Here is an 18937-nt window from a genome sequence, read left to right as displayed (position 1 = left end):
CCCCCACCCCGTCTATATTTACTGGTGGTGGGTCACAGTTTCTGCAAGAGTTACATTTTCATGTTCTTGCTCATTTAAAGGAAATCTTTAAGAAAACATGAAACATGGCAGAAGCCATTGCTGAATTCTTATTCTACAAATGGTAGTTGCTTGGCTCTCAATATTTTGAGCAACTAAACCAGAGCCCATATGCAGATAGGACCTCATGAATTTACCTGTTTTGGCTCTTCTTGTAGGCATTTTACTGTATTCCTGACCGGTATATCCCTTGTAAAATGGGCGCTGAAGTGGTGGCGTGTGGCGCCGCATGAATCAGAAGGAGTACCATATGTCACCAGCACACTGAGGATCACTGTCCAACAACATCTTTATTCATATATATTATTTTTATTATACAGGATTTATATAGCGTCAACAGTTTGCGCAACGCTTTACAATATGAGGAAGACATTACAATCACAATACAATTCAAGACAAGATGGTAAGGAGGGCCCTGCCCCTGAGGGCTTACAATCTAAAAGGGAGGGGAAGTGATACATGCATGTAGTCACAAGAATAGCACCGTTCCGGAGCCATGTAGGGTCCCTTTATCAGGCTTAATATGATGTTTTGAATCTGTAACTCAGAAAGTAGTGCAGCCTGAGAATTAGCATAATAGCTCAGCAACTAGCATTTTAAATGAACCCTAATCTCCAGAAAAGCATGTGTTTACGTCAATGGTGGGTGGATTGGGTTGAGCCACAGACAATGGTGTGGATTCACTAAAACATAATGCATAGAGAATGTTCATAACTTTGTGGAATTTGAACTTTGTTCAGTTCTCTGAACATGCTAATACATAGATACATGTATTTGTCCTACTAGTGATACAATGGGGTTCATTTATAAAAGGTACACCTGGCATATATCTGGGCTGATTCTATTCACATGGCACTAGTGCCCTTAGATGGTGCTGACCAGTATATGAATTTCTTATAGGAATTATATACTCGTCAGTGTATAGGAATTTCCTATACTCTTCAGTGCCTAGTGCTCTATGAACGGAGTACACGGGCGTAACAATTATAAATGAACCCCTATGAAAGTGTACCTGTGGTGGACAGTCAAGTTTCTGTATATTTAAAAAAAAAAACAGTATATAAACTTTAAAAGAAAGCCCTCACTGACCTCTATAGCTGCCAGTAGGGATGAGCACTGCCATGGAGGAATCTGCCTATGCAAAAACAATGTTTTAATACATTCCGTTCAGGCCCTTTATCCAGTTTAAAAGGCAACATTGAAAATACACAACTGATGACATGTTTGATGATGGATTTTCATAGGAGGACATTGTTTGACAAGTTTTCATGGAATTTTTATTGAAGAACTTGTTCATGGTGTTGGAGTATTTATTTCCTTTGAGATAATTAGTAATAACAAGTACTGATATACCCTGTACTCATTTCCTTAGGTTGGCAGGATATTGGGACCACCCTTATTCTAAAGGAGGCTTCCAGATTCCTATAAGTACTCCGCCCCACGAGCCCCCACATCCCCTTGGGGGGATAGGATGTGGAAAATTGGACCTTATCCCTTAACATCGGGACAAGGTGCCTTGCAAGGGGGGAAGCTTGACCACCTACCCAGCAAGATATTCTCCTCATTGTTGAAAAGCATGTGACCTGGTGTGGTTGAGGATTGGGGGGGCACATGTTTCCTTCTCTTCCTTTCTGGTCCACCCAGGTTGCATGCCCACTTAAGGGCATGGTTGGAATTATAGAGGGAATTTATTTATGTTTTATGGATTGCACAAAATGTTTTATATTTTTTGCAAAACAATATCACCAAAAGAACAATATATGTATGATTTTGTTATCTTAAGTATTTGCTGAAGCAGAAGGCCCAGAGCTGAAATAGAAAAATTCCTCACGTCCAGAGTCAGCATACAGGTGTGAGAGCTGAAATAGTTAAATGCCAGCTTCTGAAAACTAAAGTTGCAACAGTTAAATAGCTATTGTATGTTATACATAATGAGTCCATAGCTACGCAACGTTTAGGTATGTGAATAAAATGTTTTGATGAGAAAATATTGTGAGATAAAATATAACTAAAATAACTCCTACATCTTATTGAATTGATGCGGATTCCGGATTTTGTTTTTTTTAGCATTGCCTCCTCCTGAGAACATGGACAGCGGCTTGGCAGGCTTTCATTACAGCTAGAATTGTCAAGTTATAGCTTTTGCAAGATCTATTGAGGAACACTGATGGAATAAACATGCACTATTTTTCAGAGAAGTGTGTATGTTTATGCATTGAACAGGACAGTAGGTCCAGCCCTAAAGCAAATAAACAGTAGCAGTCAACCAGAAAAATCAATTTTCAATAGTTATTTTTTCCTCAAGGTCAGTCAGCCTGATGGTGTCTGTTCAGGTCATAAAAAGTCTGAAGACATATGATCATTTCCTGATCTATATATTATCTCATATGATCATTTTACATCTATGGCCACACAACTGTCTACCTTACTGTAGATGAGAACACAAACAAACCAGTAATTAATAAATCATCAAAATGTCACCGGTCAGAGATAATTAAAAATGATAAAGTCAAAAGGTTTTAAGCTCTAATAAATGCCTGAGTAAAGCACTTACAATGGATGATGCCCTTTAATGCTTAGAAGTTTTAGTTTCCTGCAGAATCAGATGGTCAACTGAGCACTGGCCCTCGTATCCTGTTTTAGGGTGTCTCTTTTCCCATAGGATCCTATGGTGTGTGTTTTAGTAAGCTGTGTGTGTCCCCACTAACACACAAGCACTGCAAGTCAAGTCAGTTCCCTGCTCTCTGCTCTCTTCTTCTCCTTCCTCCCTCCTCCAAGCCATTAGATGGACAGCTGCTGGAAACTGATCTTTCCCTTGTAATCTTGTACCCAACAGGAAGTTCAGGGAAGTCGAGCTGAGAGAGTTGGAGCCAGCTGTTAGAAAACAATGACTGTAAGTGGGCAAGTATTTTAAGAAATATCTGGCTGGGCAATGTATATTTGTTTGATATGGATTCATTATTGAACAAAAGTTTAGGAGGTAAATACTCCCTAAAATAAAGCTGACCTGGCCTAAAACATTTCAAAGGAAAAAACAGTGCTAAAGTGGTGTATACAAAAAGCTCTGTTAGTATTACTGATCCCTGTGGAGCCCACTGGATCTCAAACCTAGGCTGTACAGCTCCTTCTTATACAATGTCCCGCCTGCTGTTTTTATCTATCTATCTATCTATCTATCTATCTATCTATCTATCTATCTATCTATATCTATCTGTTTGTTTATCTCTATCTTTATGTATTATAAAATCAGATATTTAATATTACATTTAATTATAAGTTTTACACACTTGTTATATGTGTATCCATTTTTACTATAGACACTCTTTGTTTTACATTTAGCATTTAAAACCTGACAAATGATTTCCCAAGGCACTATGAGTTAGCTAAAATGTTTGTAAAGACACAGCAGAGCTGCTTGCTTTGAGCCTTTTTTTTGTGTGCAAAATATGTTCTTATTTATTTATAGATATAACAGAAAACAATTACAAAGTTAAAGTGGCACTAAACTCAGGAGATAAATCTTAAAAATGCATTCAAGTACCTTAACTGTTAACAAGAATGTTAACAGTCATTTGTATTCAGATTGTAGTCCAGCTTGGAGAGGTGACTACTTTACAACACACACACAGGGACCATGGGGAAGAAAAGTAGCCACCCTCCAGAAGGAAGGACAGTGTCAGCACCAATTCGGAGAGGATTTGAGGATCTACAGCCGAGTGATACACAAATAAGAAACATTTTTGTTAATAGTTAAGGTACTTGGATGCATGTTTAAGATTTAACTCTTGAGTTTAGTGTCACTCTAAGAATAGGGAAAGTCTGGCTGTACATTCCTTCACATGTTACATTGGAGGATGCTGAGATGAATTAGGCTAAATGTAGACTAGGTGCAAATATTTGCTGAAATCTCATTGGCTAATTCAATGGACTGTTTCAATGGACAAAGGACAGATGCATCCAAACGCAAATGCACATAAATGTGCATCATTTTAAGCATCTAGAAGCATAAACAAAGCATCTAGCCTGACATATTTTTCAGACAGATCTCTGCATAAAAACACAAGTGGCAAGTGTGAATGAAGCCTTAATGTTGATGAGTCTTAGAACCAAGCAAGCTGAGAGCCTTTTAAATGTGATGAGGAGCCCAAAGCATTGCCTGCTATCTAAAAGCAGGACAAATATCCTATACTTAACCTGACTGGAAAAAGTATTTGCAAACAAATTAAGCATGTATTTCTTTTTATTCTGATCATAATAAAACCCATACACAATATAGTTTTTCTGCTCTAAATGTTAAACTTATTTCACAGTGCCTGTAGTTACAGAGGTCACTCAGGGCTTGTTTTAAACTGCTTGTTCAAAATATATAAATAACATGCATATTAAAGTATATGTAAACCCAACCAATTAAACCTCATATAAGCTTCAACATCAAGCTTCAAAGGTGTATGCCCTTCCTGTTGACCCGTGTGGCTAACCTGTGTATGTTAAGACTTTAGTCATAGTGCACCGTGGATCCAGGGCAGAGTAAGGCTCAAGCACAAGACCAACAAGCGTATTCATTAATTATGTCACTGCTCACTCACAAAGTAACTGAAAGCAGCAGCATCTGTAATTCTGAGTCCAGTGACCACAGTGATATGTAGTTCTCTTTTCTGAAACCTTAAAGGAGAACTATGAGGTGAGTGATTTTCCTCATAGTTCGAGTCGACGTGTGACAATGAAACTGTTGCACGTCGGCTCAATAGATCGGGAATTGAGCGAACACATACCGTCGCTCGCTCACTTCTCGATTCCCTCCCCTTCACCGCTCTGATCCTCCAGCGCTGACTGGTGTAACGGACGGGGAGGGGGCGGGTACAGCTGGCTCTGCCTCTAAAAAGGCAGAGCCAGCTGTCAATCACGCAGCTGGGTGGATCTCGACAGCAATGTCGGGATCCTTCCCGGCTGCGGCGGTCTCAGTTGACCGCGCACTGTAGCTCACGGTATACTAAGCTTTGGGTCATGGGAGGACGCTAGTGTGTCCCCCTTAGGAGAACTATGGGGAAACACTTACCCCATAATTCTCCTTTATTGAAGTCTAGAGCTGCTCTGCAGGTGGGCTACAAGCACTCCTGCTGCAGACTTAATGATAATAGGCATGGTAATAAGTTATGGCAGTCATATTTTACTGTCACCAGATACTGCCATTTTATAATACAAGTGTCCCTGTAGTAGTATATGAACAGAGGTCAGATTCACATATTAGGCTCAGTTCACAAAGCTTTAACACAAGGATAAGAATACCTATTTTCAAAAGAGTGAAACTTATTTTCAGTTGAGTCCACTAAGTTTTCAAAGTTACACTCACCTGGGTGAAAACAGACAAGGTTATTCACAAAAGGGTGAAGAGTTTGGAGAAGGCAGTTGAAGTGAACAATCTAGGACAACATAGCTGATTTGGAAAAATTCTCCAATTCAGCTCACTTTCCAGGTCAGCTATGTTGTCCTAGATTATTCACTTCTCCTGCCATTTCCAAACTCTTCACCCTTTTGTGAATAACCCTGAGAATGTCTAAGGAGAGTGTAAAGCTTTGTGAATTGTGCCAATTGTAAAATTCTCTGATTTAGGCTGTACATTCTACAACATAGTTATGTCTAAGGCTCTGCATGTGTCAAAGTATCAGCATGGGTCCTCTATCAAATATTTTGCTTAAAAAGATATGTACACTGATACATGACAGCCATATGTTAGACTATTTGTATTCCCTAATTATCGTTATGCTTTAGGGATAGCAGGAAGAAGCAAAAAGTAAGTTAAAAGTAAATCTTTTTTTTTTGTCTGGTGTCTTAGTCTGGGTCTTCTTTATTGCTATTCTGCTCTGTGTTCTTATGGTTCTTTAAGATATTTTAGCAAAGAAGATTCCTGCTGAGACATTTGACATTAATTACCTTACTTTGAGCGTTTACACATAGGGGGTCCACTTGTTATAGTCATTGAATTATATATTTTTTAGAACTTTCAGACAATTTAGAACAATACACCTATTCTTTTATTCTGCTGTTCTGCTTTTGATATGAGAGGGGTTTTTTTCATCCTTCATCACAGAAGCAATGATCCTTGCTGACCTGGATAGTGTAATTTCCCACTAGGCAAGCTTTGCTACAGATATCCTTTATCTCTTTTTTATCTTGCCACTGATACTTGCAACAAAGGCTTGTATTAATATTTATGGCAGGTCCTGTGGGACAACTTGTTTTTGAGAGGATTGTTGTACTGAATAATTATTAAGCATCTGTGCAATAATTCACCATGAGTTTCTGCAGAGGAATCTATACTTAATAAGTGGGGAGAGCTCGAGGATTTATTTTTCTTTTTAAGAATATATATTCTTTGTTTATTCTAAGGATATATAGGGGGTTTGTTAAATTAAGTAGGTGAGGCTTATAGTAAATACCTAATAACAAGTTTTGTTGACACAAAAACCTTGACATGGTGTTCCTCTGTTCTCTACAACTGTGTTCCTTTTACATAAAAGATGACTTTGTTGTTGTTACAAACTGTGAAACAAGAAACTAGTCCCAAAAGAAACATGTTTTGAAACCAGTTGGGAGTTTGATATAGTCTTAGTCTAGTCACAGGCAAAATAATGGTCACCGATCCAGCTGTTTTTGGAAAGGTCAGACAGCAATTCATGTCTTTGGCAGTGACAATCACCAACTGGATGACTACCCGTGAGAGCAAATGTTGATCAGACTAGTCTGGAAATCTTGTTCCATCAATATTCTTTTTTTTCTTGATATAAACTGCCACTAGTAGATGTCTGCTCACATGTCCTACTCAACTTTCTACTTACATGGATATGCATGATCAGCCAAGCTGAGAGTATATGTTAATGTAATATCCAGCTGCTAGACATGCGTCTGTCTGTCTATGGCTAGCTTAACAGCTGACTGACAGGGCGCACAGGACTACAATGCTTAAAATGCAACTGCAGCCAAAACTTTTTTTCTAGTTTTGGATATGTAGCGCTCACCCCCTAAGGAGGCGCTGGATGATCGGGTCTTCCATAGCCTGTCTAGTAACCTGCTGACCCAATAGCACTTATCACCTCCAGTGGGGACTGACAAAGCAAAGTCCAGACAGTAGATAAAAGCTGAATTCCTGTTATTGCTGAACTTCAGGGAGAGAGGGTCAGGGTCAGGCACATCCAGGACGAGGTAGAGTCCTTTAAGAAATAGAACAGAGTAGCTGCTGCCATCACAGACTAGGACCTTTAAGCGAGACATGGCAATCTGTGCAGAGAACATCAGGCAAAGCAGTACTTCAGAAGTCCTCATACATGTTCATCTCCAGAATCAGTAGCTGACCACTGGGCCTCCAGATTCCGGCCCCAGTGTCAGTATCAGGCTAGTTCCTAGGCTTCAGGCCCAGCCAGTTCAGTCAGTCAGCAGCAGCCTCCCCCCAGGGTGGCCTGGGGGAGGGATACTCCTGTTACATCAGCCACACTGAGCATTTATATCCTCTCCCAGCATGCACCACTGGCCTGTACCTTCCAGTGATTGGCCAGGAGACACAAATGCTCACAACAATCCCTATTGGCTACTCTGCTCTGTGGCAGAAACACACCCAGATAAAGGCAGATGCAGCATCCATAGATTGTTCTGAAGAATTGAGATGAACATACACTACAGATCTATCTCAGACTAACTACAGTCTGAGAACAACTAAATTTCACACCACTCCTGTTTACAGGGTGCTACAGATACAATGGCTTGGGAGATGCCTTTAAATTGCATGTGGTCTTACAGAACAGTACGATTTTCACAGACAGCATCACACATCATATTGTGGATGTGTAATTGATTTTTTAACATCTACATTTAGCTCGGCTTAAATACAGCAGAAGCACCAATCTGATTCATTTCAACTTGGAAAAAAAAGTTTTTTTAGATAGTTTTGCTTGTAACACCTAATTTTTTATTTAGTAATTGGCCCCCTAACTGAATGGTCTAAGTAGCAGCCACAACAAATCTAAAGCTATAGAAAAGTTTTCTCTTACAAACAAATAAAGTTAAAGTCCTTAAATCCTTACAAATTGGCTGAATGTTTTAATAGTACAGTTTGTGAGCTTCTCTCACTGCTTTTTTTTATAAAAGTTTAATAAACTGTCAAATAATAGTGCACACAAATATTTTAAAATCAGAATCCTACATCCCAGTATCCCCAATTCCCAAAATATATAAATGTTGACCTCAGGTATGTGTTAGGTAGGAATTGGCTAGCGTCAGGACAGTATGTGAGCACTTGAATAGGCAGTAAATAGGAAGAGCTCTGCAGCATTGTCCTTTTTTAGCTTATCTGCTGCTAACAGTAAAGTTGTGGTATGCAGCCTTGGCCTACAGTGTATCAGCCATGGTAAAACTATCTGTCATTTTAGTATCACATGTATGAAGAAACATATCACTCAGCATTACAGAGCTTGGTGGGAAAAGCACCTCTGAGACAAGTCGGCAACAAAAAGGCCACACTCCTCACTTTCCTCCCCTCCACAAAATGTCCATGTTGCATCCACTACAACATCTGCGGCTTCTAGTGACAGGGAGGGAAGTCTCACAAGAGTTTTCAGAGGCTTAGGATACACCATGTCAAGCAAGTAGGAGGGTATTGGGGCTACACTAATTCTCTGATAGTGACAACACAGAAATCTGTACCCCCTCCTCTTCACTGGCCTCATCCTCTGACTCTTTGAAACCAGCAGTCCAGTGCAAGATCCCCAGAGCATATGTAACATACGAAGTTAAACTCTGCCTTGCTGTCACCATTTTACAACCTGCCACATCTCCTGGTCCATGCTGGCACTGTAAAGGTGCCACACAATGTTGCAGGGTGGAAATCTATGTTCAAAGGCTGCCTGCCCTTCCACAGTACTGGAAAAATGGCAGGTGGACTCATATGAAGGGGATAAATTCTATGGCTAGGGGCAGGCAAAAGAAAAAAGTCAAGTGCTGAATTCTACAACCTTCCTCAAATCTTCCTTGAATGGCAAACCTATGAGAGGGGCAGTCTGCAGAGGATCTGGAGAGCTGATTTTTCCTTTCTTTTCATCCTGCCTGTGGTGAATCGCGCTGGACGTAGTGAAGTGGCTGACACAGTCTTTCTCTTCCTACTCCTCCCAGGTGCAGAACAGCCACTTGTCTGGAAGTACTGATGATATGTAATTTTCTCCTTCTACTCTTAAAGGGCACGCAGCTGCCACTATCTTTCATAGTGCTCATAATGCTCCATTTTCCTCTTCCTCCTTCTTCTCCACTTTCTCAAGGTTGCATATCAGACATTTTATTTCAGAGTGCTGCTAATGAACCACTTTTCCTCCTCTTTCTTCATTTTCTCCTCCTCCTCACGGGCCCAGTCACTTTTTATTGTTCACAGTGCTGCTGCTACATCCTTTTCCTCCTCAAAAAGAGTGCAGAGCAGCCACATTGTTTCATAGTACTGCTTGTGCATCCTTTGTTTCCTAAGGTTGCAGAACAACTGCTTTTTTATAGGCTCCTCATGCACCATTGTCTCTTCCTCCTCCTCCTCTTCAGCTAATCCTGCCATAGAAAAATCCATCAGGAGAAACAAATCAGATTTGCATGCATGGAAACATTGGCATAGAAGGGGGGGGGGGGGTTTAAACTCATGTCATATTTGCTCAGGGCACACAATGGAACAAGATTTGGGATTAGCAGACACAAAATAAAACTTTAGAGCAAATAACGTCTCCACACCTCACTGCCTGTATGTCACATACATTGAAAGAACTATCCATGTTAGATAAGTCATACATTTTGATGTGGCATGTATGTGGGTACTTAACAGGTAAATATGAAATAGGTTTAATATGTTCAACAGAAAGCAGGAGGTGTGTGGAAAGCACAGTCAAGTCTTTATAACACAGTAATAACAGGAGATTCACACCACAGTAAGCTCCCTCCCAAATGTCCACAAAGCTAATTAGCACATCTCACCTTATAAATGCTGAAGTTATATAAACTGATCACCGGTTACAGTCTTATTCCATGTACATCCAACTGTATTCAGTCACAAAGAGCTCTAACCAAACAGGTATATGTAAAAGTTCCATCAATGTGGTGTCAAACATGAAAAAGCAGCAAGACATATGCAGGCAATCTTAAAGTATATCTCCACTTTTGCAGTCAAATTTGGGAAAATCCCTCTCTAGGTTCATTTTGTGCTCCTGTTCACACAACATACTGAAAAAAAACTTTAAAACAAAAATCTTACCTTTTATATGTTTTGGTAAATTAGGCAAGATGGCAGATGTGAGGCTTTCCTCAGCCCTTTCAAAGTGGTCTGTCCCAATGGAAAGATTTGCGACTGAAATTTGAGGATTGTGTTTATCTGACAGGCTTCATTAACATACAATGGGCAAGGCACCGCAGACCCCTCACAGCCCCTCCTAACATTTCAAAGAAATACAAGCAAGAACATTTTAACCCTTAAAACCCTAACCCAAGCGCAAATAATTGAAACTGCAAGAAGGATTTTTTTCGTTAAGTTTATGCTATGTGAATGGGAACATTTAACAAATATGAAATACTGTATGTGTTATCCCAATTTGGCTGTGATAGTGGAAATACACTTTAGGCCCTCATTCACATGGGTAACAGCCGGCCCGTACAGATCCGTGCTGCATGCACGGCTGTATCAGGCTGCTCCCGGGAAGGACAGGTGCTGCGTGTGATTACACACAGCAGCCTGTCCTTCTCTATGGGAGTACGAGGCCATACACCGCCCTACGGACGGACGCAGACAGGATCCATCCTGTCAGCGTACGAGTAGGGATGTGCAGTTCGGGTTAGAGTAGGGTGGTGTACGGCCTTGTACTCCCATAGAGAAGGACATGCTGCTGCATGTAATCACACGCAGCATCTGTCCTTCCGGCAAGTTACCCGTGTGAATGAGGGCTAAATTGGACACTTAAAGAGACCCTTTTGCTGCATCAGGTGTGCCTCCTTTTGTACAGGCATTACTTAAGCATGTTATTTAAAGGAATTGTGTATTTTTAATGTTGCCCTTTAAGCCAGATTAAAAGAGCTATTTCAATCTTTATTATTTTTTTTATTTTCATTGGTACATGTCCACCATGACGGTGACCCATGCCCTTTTTTTTTGCAAACTGGCCTTAAAAATTACAAGATTCTATTCACATAGACTTAATTGGGGTTTGGGTGCTAAGTATGGTGTTCACAGATTTTTTCAAGAATTTGGGGGAGCCTCCTGTGAACCAAACTTTGCTTGGTTTGCGCATCACTATTTTCAAGAATACATTGATAAAGCCCTAGGTTGATTATGATAAGCCTGTCATTTCAGTGTTTTAGGCACTTCTTTGTAGAGCTGAGCTCCCGCTAGCCACCTGTCTGGTACAGATGTTCATTTTGAAAAGGCAAACAGCAGTACAAATCTAACTATTACTATCCAGGGCATATATGTCATTTCTTGTCAAGAGGTGCTGATCATCATTCCTCACTGGGAAGCTGGCACTTTTGTGCTCCTACCAAGGCTGGCAGGGTCCCTGAATAACATCACTATCTATCTTTTAATGATCTCTGACTCTTTCTCTCTTACTGTTCATCTCTACCATTTATTTTCATTTGAAATATCTATGTCAGCTTCTTGGAATTGTATATCTCACTGTTACATCTTGAGTTCCATCTAGATAAACATTTCTTATCTTTCTGTTGTTAAAATCTGACTGAATTTATCTGCACTGATTCTGGACTGACAGTCTTGCTGCTTTTGCATTTTACTGTTGTATTTGGTGGCATCTATTGAGTGGTATGAACTCAAGAAGACTATTTAGCATGAGAAAGGGCAACAAGGCACTTTCTAGCTAACAATAAAAAATGCTATTGAATAGACATGTAAATTTAGTTTCTTTTTGAATGGATATCCGTACACATTTTGTTACATTTGGACAATCAGATGCATCCAAATTTCCGATTTGAAATAAAACTAAATCAGACATGTGACTGTTCTCTGGCCAATCGAAAATTGGGATGGATACCTGGAAATCCGAATAACAAACCAAATCAATTTTCTGTTCCAAAATAAGAAAAACAAAAGAAATAAAAATCTGACTTTTTTGTGGTGTTATATGTCTACTATTGAATGCTGACTGAAATATTTTAACACCTATCTCCAGGCCAAAAGAAAACCTCCCCCTGCAGTGGGGCTGCCCCCATACTGCAAGGGTTAAATGCTCATTTAGGTCTAGGTTACCTGGGTAAAGCAGTTTTACTTACCTGATCCCCGCTCCCCCAGCAGTGTGCTCTCTTCTTCTCTTCCCTATGCTCCTTCTTGTGGACTGTGCCTCGGCATCCTCATACTGTATATAATGCAGGGCTATGCATTTTACTTGATGACATCAGTGGGCCTCTGACTGCAGGAGTGTAGGGGGAAGAGGCTGCAGGTGTTGGTCTTGAAGCCCTTTTTCCTAAGTACCCTAGACCCAGACTTCAGCTGCAACCCCTTCATGACTGAGCTTGTTTTCAGTTTCTGTTCATAAATGACTGACACGCTTTTTACATTTTTGCTGTGTGATTCTTCCACGGCTGTAAAATACTTTCTTACTAAATGTACCCACACATATTATATATTGTTTTTTAGAGGACAGATAGGGCTATATAATTAATAATATCAAACATGTGTACCTAACGCCTCACTTAAGTGGAATAAAATATTTAAAAATTTGGAAAAAACGTAAAGGAAACACTTTTTTTTAAAATGTTTTTAGAAATGTTTTATAATATAGTATAAAAATATATTTATATATAATTTTTATTTTCTTAATTTTTTTTACACTTTTTTTGGGTCAGTTTATATCAAGCAGTCACTATGGCTGCTTGATACATTAACTTTTTAAATTTTTGGTTATTATGAGGCTGCTCCAAACTTAGGAATAGCTAATAACCACCGTAGAGACTGATCCTGACAGCATGTCAGAATCAGATCTTACTAAAGGTTTCTGATCGTGCCCAGACGATCAGAAGTGATACATTCCAGGCACAGAGATACATTGTGCCTGAAATGTATCACACAGCTTCATAGACATTGGGCCAGTCTGTGGAGCTGTCAAAACGAATAGCAGAGAGGTGACTCACTTTGCTACCTCTCTGCTATCTTCAGCTGTCAAATAATGGATCGCTATTTAGCAATCCGGTATTTGTATGTAACGGCTTCATTCTTTCATTAATGATAGAAAGAAGCTTTTACAAAAGTTTAACTATTTAATTAATGAATGCCTCAATACTGAGGCATTCATTAATGAATGGTAACCGCTGAGAATCAGCGGTTGTTACCAGCTTTACAGAGCCGCAAATAACTGGTCACGTACCGTGTACGGGGCCAGTCATTTAAGCACTTTGTGGCGGGACATACAGTGTACGTCTCCCGTCAAGAAGGGGTTAAAGTAGATCTAGCATCCAATTTTTTTCTACTGGGAAAATGCACCAAATAATGCAGAACTCAGGGAATGTTTTCTTAACCCTTGCAGTAGGGCTACCCGCGCATTGCAAGGGGTAAGTGTTCGTTTTTTGCCTAGGTTCACAAAACAAAAAACCTAGACTTATTGATAAAAATCAAGTATTTATATATCAAATATTTAATAATTTAATTTTGTTAAAATTATTTTTATTTTTAAAACATTTAAAGAAAAATTACCAGATTCAGTTAAAGATAAAATATGTTTTTCTGTCAGTACCTTAACAACTCTGAATTAATACATTTCTGACACTTCTTACAGAAACAGTATAATTTTTTCAAACAAAGTGTGGCTCCAGTCAGGTGACTTTGTTTAGGCTGAGATTATTTTATCAGTCTGCTGCAGGCAGGAGGAAGCATTTCCTCAGTTTCCTCTACCCCACTGATCAGACTGCAACTCTGCAACTTTTATTTTAGCAATTCACAAGGTGGGAGGATGCAGCAGGGGCTTATCTTTGTCAGATGTCTGTGAACACAGCCAAGAACTGCACTAGTACCAGTATTTACATGGCTGTACATGGCTGTACATGGCTGTACATCTCTAAGTCTCTCTAATCTCATTACCTCTGACCACTTAACAATTCACACCTTCAGCCAACCAATCCTAGACTTCATGGCACTATAATAATTTGTTTATGTAAACTATAACAGGGTGTTTTAATAAACTTTCACCCCTACCATTATGTTGTTGAACAACAAATATTTACCTTGACATATTACATACACAAGGCATCAAGGCGATTAGATTATGGGACCGAGTTGCCATTGTGGCTTTGATTGCTGGGGTATATTCATGACGCTTATGTAATATGAGGACAACATAAAACAGAAGTCATCAACTTGCGCTACTAGATAGATTGTTTATGGACTGTATATTAATAGTATCAAAGGAACTCCAGTTATACTGGTAATTAATCCTGAGAAAATGTATGCACCAATCCTGCAGCCTGGTTGGTTGGTAGGGAAACATCCATGTAACAACACTGTGAAAAAAACAGAAAACCGGCGCACAGATCTAAGTGCAGTATAAAGTGACTATTTAATAAGGTTAAAAGTAATGCACTTACAGGATATTAAAAAAACATCTCGCCTGTCACGCATCAGATGAAAGTCCTATCTCAGCTGCTGGTCCGAGATTGCTATCAGGATATGAAGAGAGCAGAGTCCAGTTCAGTTCAGAAAGATTCCAGGACGCCTTTGCTGGAAGACACAGGTCTGATCCAATGGCTGAGCACTGCTGTGGCTGGTTCTCCTCAAAGCAGGGTCACAGCTGCTGAGTACTTCCGGGTCGTCAGGTGTCAGGTGTTGCTAGGCAACACGTTTCATAGGTTCACCTCCTTTGTTAAGCCTAAGGGTGCAGTGGGCAGAGTCCTTTATATAGGGGAAAGGGAGAAGCACTGAACGCTTTGGCGCCAACTAGTGGGAGGAAGCCAATAGTGGTAAATTGCTGTCAGGAATGCATCATAAAAGTGGTCGGTAATAAAAACAATAGTAATAACATTAGAATATATTAAAAATTATCGTGATAAAATAACGATACAACTATAAAATTTTAATAATATAAAAGACCTATACGGAGCTAGAAGAAAACGAGTCAATCGTTGGTGAAATATCAGAAAGGGGCCGAATGCATGTACAGTACGCATAGATGTAGATGCATGGTATGCATGTACACTGCGCAAAGGTGCAAAGTGCAAAGGTGCAAAGTTTCCTCAAATCTAAAAGGATTATTTTGCACCATATTATGCATCTACATCTATGCGTACTGTACATGCATTAGCAGACCACTAAGCTGACTAATGTCACAGTGACAGATCAAAAACATAGAAGGAGAATTTGGAAAAATACTACATCCCAACATTTGCAATTGAAGTTTCTTTAAATGGCAGTTTTTCTGCAATACGGCAACAATCAGCTTCAATGCAATGCAGAGGTGAGTATGAAAAATCTTCTTTGCAGAGGGCATATCTTTGACCATTTTGATTTTAGTGACGCTTTAACTGCTGTCTCCAACTGAGAAACATATCTTATATCCATCCTTTTCCTATGTCTGATGCAACTAAAATATTGGTGTACAGTATGTTCCCATTATATTCTCTTTTGACTGCTATAACATCCTACACTTTAGAACTCCACTCAGATCTATTATGTTTGCTGCAGCTTGTCTCATACATTTCCCTGTACTTGATTTCTGCTTCTCTCTGTAAGTCCCTACACTGCCTCCACGTTATACTATTTTTAATGCTTTTTCTAACACATAAATTCCAGCAACCTGGCAGTCTCTTATCTCTTCTATGCTCATAAACGTCTTCCTTCTTCCTCTCTAGCCATCACTTCTTGTTCCTATGTCCAGGCATATCTCATAGCACTCCTGTTCTGTATGACATCATAGAGTCACCTTCCAGTCTTTAAACGCTCCTGTAAAGCCTGTCTTTTCTAAAGACGTATAGTCTTGGCTGATTACCTGACACTGCTAGTTGCCTGACTGGTAATGCTGAATCCTGTCCAGTACCATTAGGGCACTGGTAGACTAAAATATAATAACTACATCAAAGAACAACATTTTATATACTGCAGCTTACCTGTCCTTAGATTAGAACATTTATAAGTACAGAAAATACATTTTGATCTTGCCAGAAATGCATTATATTTGTCACTTCCTGGAAGCTAAAAAGAAAGTGCAAATAACCTAATCTTTATTTTGTAAACCACTAATCCTATCAGCCCCCTTGCCTAGGCAGTAGATATGAAGAAAGCACGTGTTCAAGTCCAGTCTGAGTGACAACAATAGCTTCTTCATAGATATAGTGAAGGAGTAAATAAAGTCACCCTGAAACAGGAAGTGTGTTATTTGCAGGATTTCCTGGTGAAAATAATTGTAAAAGTACTGAAAACGATTGCAACCACCACACCTAAAGACTTGTAAGCTGCATTATATAATTGTTGTATTTGTTTTTGAGTTCAGGTTTGCTTTAGCCCTCATATGTATGCCACCTCAACCTAACCACTGAACCATCACGTTCTCAAACAATTCATCCCCACACAGCTACTTCCTCATGTATCACTTCTCCCTCCCTTTTAGATTGTAATACCTCAGGGGCAGGGCCCTCCTTACCATCTTGTCTTGAATTGTATTGTGATTGTAATATCCTCCTTATATTGTAAAGCGCTGCGCAAACTGTTGGTGCTATATAAATCCTATGTAATAATGATAATAATAATGTATAGCAGTAGCTTATGTAACAGTCTTTGCGACAAGTGCTCCACGTTTTCTGCTTCCGCGTTTGGGCGCGTTTTCATGCTCTCAAACATGGAGCAAAAATGTGCATCTTCCTGGCCGTGTTTTAGGTGCAATTAGAAATCAATGGCAACACAAGCTCGTTGCACATTTTGCGGCGTTTTCATGAATGCACCAAATGCGCACAAAAAGGCTCACTTTGGTACGCGTTCACGGAAAGCGCAGGTGTGAACGCGGGCTTAAGGAATCCCTTTGTTAAAGAATTAAGGAGAAAAGCTCCCAAAAATGATGAAAATGTTATTCAAATGCTATGATTGGATAGAATGAAATGTGTCAACCATGTACAGTATATAGGCACACAGAGCTTACATGAGTAAAATGATGGCAATGGGGCAATTCAATTGAACCTTTTCATCCCTTCAGCCATTTTACATGAAAGGACAGAGATACCTTCATAATCTACCTCACCAGTTTTGAATGCACTTCCTTACCCCCCAACAGAGTTGGTACAAATATGCAAATTTAGACTTCTTGTAAAATGTCAGCAGCTAAACCTTTATTTCCATCTCTATCCACTCCCCCTGCTGACATACCGTATGCCTACTTCCTTGTAGAGAGTAGTGACATATTACTGTCACAGGAAGGCAGAGGTGTTTGACATGCAAGCTGTGAATGACAGCCTGGCTTCTCCTTCACAATGCTGTGCATGAGCCAAGATGGCAGCACCCAATAGAGGAATAACTATGTCTGGGGTAAAGACTGGAGCAGAGTTTTTGTTTTACTGATTATGAACTGGTGAGCTGATTATAAGCTGAATCGTTCATATTTTGGCAACAGCAAAGGCTGCTTTTAGTTAGCCATAAAAATGTTTGAATAGTCAGAGACAGCGAAGTGCACATTTTGGCAGATGGAACAATTGATTCACAATATGCTGTTATATGATGATGCTGATTATACAGACGTAGGTGCAACAACCATTCTCTTATATAATACCGTGAATAGTGATTCTGTCACTTGGCAATGGTGTGTTATGTTTAATATTTGTATAATTATATTTTCCTTCTGGTGGAACCTCATAGTAATGATGTCATTTCCTTTTTCCAGGTTTCTTTAATTTGTAAAAAAACAAGAAGGGCTCAGCCATGTGTCCGGAACCAAATTGACTGGTATGAATTATATATGCAGCAGCTCTCCAATGTTTGGATGGGGGCCTTCCACCCTACCTGTCATCCGCACACAATGCTGTTTACTTTACTTCTTTACCCCAGACAACTTAACGATCCCCACCTTCAGCCATGTAACTCAAACAATTAACACCAATCCTAGACTTCGTTGGCCTATAGTGATTAGATTGTGTAACATAGTACAGGTTGTTTTAACAAACTTTCACACCTACCATGTATTCGACAATGAATATCTATCTTGACACATTACATACACATGACATTGAGGTGATTGGATTATGAGACTGGCATTGATTGCTGGGGTGTATTTCTAAAGCTTATTTGATATGAGGAAGCCACTTGGATGAGCGGTGAAATGTCTTTAACATTACAGGACAAGTCCAGTTGAATGTGAACAAAAACTATATCTATGTAAACAGATGAAATAAGTATTGGAGGAATCCAGGGTCGTCCCTACCTTATTCACCACCTGAGGCGGCCAGGAAAGGGGAGGAGCGGTGGGTTAATGTGGTCTGGGCGGGACCTGTCAGCCGAGTACGGAGGTAGCGAGAGGTAGCGAGCAGAATAGACGAGCCGAATGCTGCTTAGCGGAATTCGGCTATTCACTCACTGTGTCCAGCCCCTATGTGAATAGGGGCGAACAGGGGCGAGTGACCTGCCGGAGCTTCAGCTCAGCTGATCCAGATGTTGGCTCGGCAGAGTCGAAGTCCCTCTGCACTTCGGTCTCAGCTGAACATACAGAGCATGTTCGGCTGACCGAAGGCAGCCGATCTACGGCTGGTTTCAGCCGATGTACAGTTGAAATCAACCGTACTGAGTTGGAGTGAACAGCCAAACGTCGTTCGGCTCTGTTCACTTCGGCTCGGTTATTCACTCGGCTGCCTTCGGCAGCTTAGTGAATAACCCTAT

The sequence above is a fragment of the Nanorana parkeri genome, unplaced genomic scaffold (genome assembly GCF_000935625.1).
Source record: "Nanorana parkeri isolate BGI_ZX_2015 unplaced genomic scaffold, ASM93562v1 scaffold57, whole genome shotgun sequence".
Lineage (NCBI taxonomy): Eukaryota > Metazoa > Chordata > Amphibia > Anura > Dicroglossidae > Nanorana > Nanorana parkeri.
The sequence above is the reverse complement of the archived record's forward strand: the minus strand, read 5'-3'. Positions refer to the sequence as shown.